Source organism: Furipterus horrens, unplaced genomic scaffold (assembly GCF_987537825.1).
Source record: "Furipterus horrens unplaced genomic scaffold, mFurHor1.1.pri manual_scaffold_6, whole genome shotgun sequence".
Lineage (NCBI taxonomy): Eukaryota > Metazoa > Chordata > Mammalia > Chiroptera > Furipteridae > Furipterus > Furipterus horrens.
The window spans coordinates 125205843-125210952 of NW_028327176.1; positions in this window are offsets into that span (position 1 = coordinate 125205843).

Below are 5110 nucleotides of genomic sequence, written 5' to 3' on the forward strand. Positions count from 1 at the left end.
TCCTCTACAGTTAGGGAAGGGAGAAGGAAACTCATCATATTTCATGAAATAGATTTCTACAGTTAATTACAATGAAAGATACTAAAAGCTAAATAATATACTACTTACAATTTTAAAAAGAGGCTATAATTTAATTTGTCTATATTTTAAGTTATTTACAATATTTGGAAAAAGTCTCTCATAGTTAAGAAAGAGAACATGTACAGTACCTGACATATAACTGCTTCTGAATAAATGTTAACTGTATTTGACCCCCTTGAATATTAAGATTTATAATAAACACAAAAGCTGATTTTTAACAGGTGAATAATGATCAAATAACCAGTGTTTTTTTTGTGGGGGTGGGGGGGGTCAGTGTGGTGGGCTGGTAAAGAACCAGCCTGCTAATAAGAACAAGGAAAAATAGATCTAAGATTGACTACATAAAAATGTAAAACTAAAGTATGTAAATGTTAATCAAATTAAAACACTTGATGAAAAACACTTGCAACACAACAGGAAAATGGTTACCATCCTTAACACATAAATAACCCATTCCACCCCATAAGAAAAATAGGAGGCCAAAAATTAAATGGTGAAATATTTATATGTTAAGACCTGTAGCAGGCAATACAAATAATAGGCACATAAAAACATTCAACCTCAGCCCTGGCTAGTGTGGCTCAGTGGACTGAACACCGGCCAGGGAATCAAAGGGTTACTGGTTCGATTCCCAGTCAGGGAACATGCCTGGGTTGTTGGCCAGGTCCCTGGTGGGGGGAACTCAAGAGGCAACCACACATTGATGTTTCCACCCCTCTCTTTCTTACTCCCTTAAGCTCTCTCTAAAAATAAATAAAATCTTAAGAAACAAAATTCAACTTTAATACCATTTTTAAACCTATCAAATTATTAAAGACTTTTCGAAACAACACTCCATGCTGCCATAATAACTCTCAAGAAGAGCCACAGCATTTTTTGAAAAATCACTGGCAAGATAAATTAAAATTTTAATTATGCTTTTAATCTTTGATCTAATAATTCTATTACTGGATACCAAAATAATAGCCCTAAAAATGGGAGAGAAGTTATACGCATGTGTTTAATGCAGAATATTAAAATAAAACAAAAAAGTAACCTGAATGTCTAATCATTGTGTAATAATTAAGAACAACATTGTAAAAATCAATACAAGCATAGTATCATGCAGCTGTTAGAAATGTTTACAAAAAGTCAGTCTTAACAAGAAAAGTCTTTATACTATTACAGTAAAGAAAAAATTCAAATGGGTATACACAATATGATCTCGACTATATATATTCATTAAAAAAATACTGAGTGTTTAATCTCAATTCAGGAACTGAAAAAAATTTTCGAAGTAAACGGTATATATACACCAAAATACTGTCTGTCGGGCAACATGAATTTTAGATGATTTTATTTCTCTCTTAATTTATTTTTATTTTTAAAACAATAAAATTAATTTTTATAATTAGAATATTTTTTAATAATTAGAAGAAATGAAAATCCTATTGATGAAATTAGTGTTAAAACTGTAGTGGTTCTAGTAACATGAAAAAAGACACAACACAAGGCAGCACTACTACTATTCACTGCAGCACTACTGTAGCAGTTAAGGACTAAAACAATCAAAATGACCGTCAATAAAGAACTGGCTACATATACCTAAATATCCACACAATGAAGTACAGTATTATGAAGGGCTATCTGTGTATATTGTCTGTAGTCTGGAGTGATCTTCAGGATATATTACAAAAAAAGAAGACAGAGAAAGCATGTATAATATACTACCATTTATCAAAGAAAAAGGGTTATAAATATACACAACTATTTCTTTACATTTTTAACAAGTAAAACAATAAGTTAAATACCTAATTTTAAAAAGCTAGGGTTCTGTAGCGCAGGGCTAACCAACAGAACTTTCAGCAAGAATGGAAATGGTCTATAACCTGTGTGGTCCAATATAGCAGCTGGCCACTTTTAGCTGTTGAGAACTTAAAATGTGGCAAGGGAGACCAAGGAACTCATTTTTAATTTATTTGAATTTTAATTAATTTAAAATTTAAAAGCCACATGTACTGCTGGTTACCTGATTGAACAAACAGCTGTAGAGGAAGAGAGGAAGCAGAGTTTAGGGGTAGGGATAGGAGCTAGATTTCTTTGTCTGTAACTTCTGTAGAACTGAATATGGAAGTTATAATTTTTAGAAATCAGATTTTAAAAAAGAAATTCCTATAAGATAAAAGCGAACAAATCAATATACAAATAGATATACAGTTTGTGGCAAAACCACAGATGAACCAGCTCAAATGACTTTAAAACTCGATGATCTGACTTTCTATACTTAGTGAGATACATCCTACCAACAAAAAACGTGCAATTTTTTCAACATAGGAGGAAACAAATATAAGCTAATACGGGTTTTTAAAACTCAGTAATCTAAACTTTGAATTAGGAGTGTTAAGTATGAATTTATGATGGATTTTATATCAAGAATATTTGCTAGCTCTGTCTGTTGAAAAATCCTAAAACAAGGAACAAATAAATTGCAAACAACATTCTGAGCACCCAGATGTAGTATCTAAATACTATTTCCCTTTAAAAGAAACTAATGCTCCAAGTGAAATATCTTATTCCACATCTAGGGGAGGACACATACAAGATGAGTCTACGAATCTGTAAGTGTGTTTATACTAGAGAGTGAGGAAGCTGTCAGACACTAGATGGGGTGTCAAAAGGGCTCAGAAGCCAACTGAAGGAACTCATACTAGCAAAAGATGAAGCTCCACCATCAGTAAGGATTATGTCAGAAAACGATTAAGACATAGCAGATATGTTTACATCCATGAGGTCACATAATACTTTAAAAAACTAAGTAGTTATCTTTGGAAGGGAACCAACTTATTCACCTGACAATTGGTATAATAAAGAGAAAAAAATCAAACATGTATCTTGCCTATATTGTTATAAGCTGTATCACAAAATAACAAAACAGAAGTAGCTTAATGCAAAGGAGTTCTTTACAGAATTATTCTAATAAATGAAAAAGAAAATTTAGAATGACAGAATTAGAATATTGCCATTTTGTAGCTACTAATGAAATAATGAAGCTAGATAGTCATCACTAATGACTGATAACACTACAAAACAGAAATAAGCAGACACTGTGTGCATCCAGATAGGACACAATGATACCTCTGAAGTAATCTGCTCCCCCTACAAGAAAACCTAAATCTGATTCTGATCAAATATATAAATGTAAATGATAATTTACAGAAAATACAAGAGACAGATGTCCAAGGAAGCAAAATTCTGACTGTGGCAAATTCTATTAGGAAAAACTGGTTTCCTTTAACGCAAGCAGAAAAAGAAAAGATGGGGAGTTATCTATATATTAACAAAGTCTTAAGGGAAACAAGCAATTACAACCTATGAAACTTATTTCAATCCTAATGCAAACAAAATATGGAAAAGATGCCCTGGCTGGTGTGACTCAGTGGACTGAGCGCCAGCCTGCAAACCAAAGGTCGCCAGTTCGATGCCCAGTCAAGGCACGTGCCTGGGTTGCAAGCCAGGTCCCCAGGTGAGGGCGTGCGAAAGGCAACTACACATCGATGTTTCTCTCCCCTTATTTCTCCTCCTTTCCCCTCTAAAAATAAATAAAACCTTTAAAAATAAAGAAAACTGTAAGATAATAGAAAAAATTTAAACCTTGAATTGACATTTAATGGTATTAAGGAATTACTATTGCTTTACTTGAGATAATGATATTGTGCTTATTTTTAAAAGAGATTCCTTAGTTGTAGATAAAATTAAGTAATGTCTGAATTTTGCCTCAAAATAACGCAGAGGGAAGCAGATGAAATAAAAATTGGCCATGAGTTAATAGTTGAGTAAGTAGATGACAGAGACATGCAGTTTCACTACTGTAATATCTCTACTTCTGTATTTGTTTGAAATTTTCCATAGTGAAAAAAATTTTTTTTAAATAAGCAGGGAAAGAAACTTTAATTTTATTTCCTGCTGTATTTAGTGCCTGGTAATCAATCTCATTCTTTGTTACAATTAGATATTAGATCTGAAATCAGCAATTCCAAGGACAAGCACTAATATTTTAGAAATAAATAAACAAATAAATAAAAATAAAAATAAAAGAAATATGTAAATTGGCCTGCAGTCATGAAAGAAAATACACATTTAAAAATCGCCTAGAAAAAAAGGCTGATAGACTAGAGAAATTAAGTGACTCCACCACTTACTAGCTAAGTGATCTAGAGAAGTCACCTAACTTCTCAATCTAAATTTGAATTTCAATTTTGTCATGTATAAAATAAGAATAATAATTTCTTTAGAGGATTGTTGAAATAATTAAAAGGGATAATTCAATCATTGTCACACATAAGTACTCAGAAATATCAACAATTATATTTATAATTCAAACGTACAAGATAACTCGGTAAATTCTGATTCATGTTCCTTGTCAAAGTCTTTCAGTTTTAATTCCAATAATATAATTAAAAGTTGATTATATGGTAGAGATGAGGATTATTAGATTTAAAGCAGAAGCTGTTCAACCATCTAAGTCAAAGGTGCCACCTAAATTTTCATTGCAAAGGATAAGAATCCACAAAACAACATTACCTGCCACCCATCTCTTATGCATCAGCACTCTTCCCATCCCAAAGATATGTATATATTCCTAATTTTTTAAAAATCCACTACCCCAATATCCAAGTCCTGATCCCTGAGACAACTGTTTTAATGGCTTCTATTTTTATGCTTATATAGTTCTTGAATTAGCAATATGAGACTAAGAAAGATAAGGACTTAATTAGCACCTCATTTTATTTTATTTATTTTCTTTTATTTTTTGGTTTTTCAATTACAGTTGTCTCATTTTTCCCCCATTGCTCCCCCCACCCAGCCCATCCCTTCTCCCACAATCATATCCCTCCCCATTGTCCATGTCCATGAGTCCTTTATACACGTTCCTTGACTAAACCCTTCCCTTCCTTATCCCCCTTCTCTCCCTTCCCCCTCCCCCCTATTGACTGCTATTCTGCTCTTTGTCCTATTTAGTTCGTTTGTTTATGTTGTTCTTTAGTCTCCT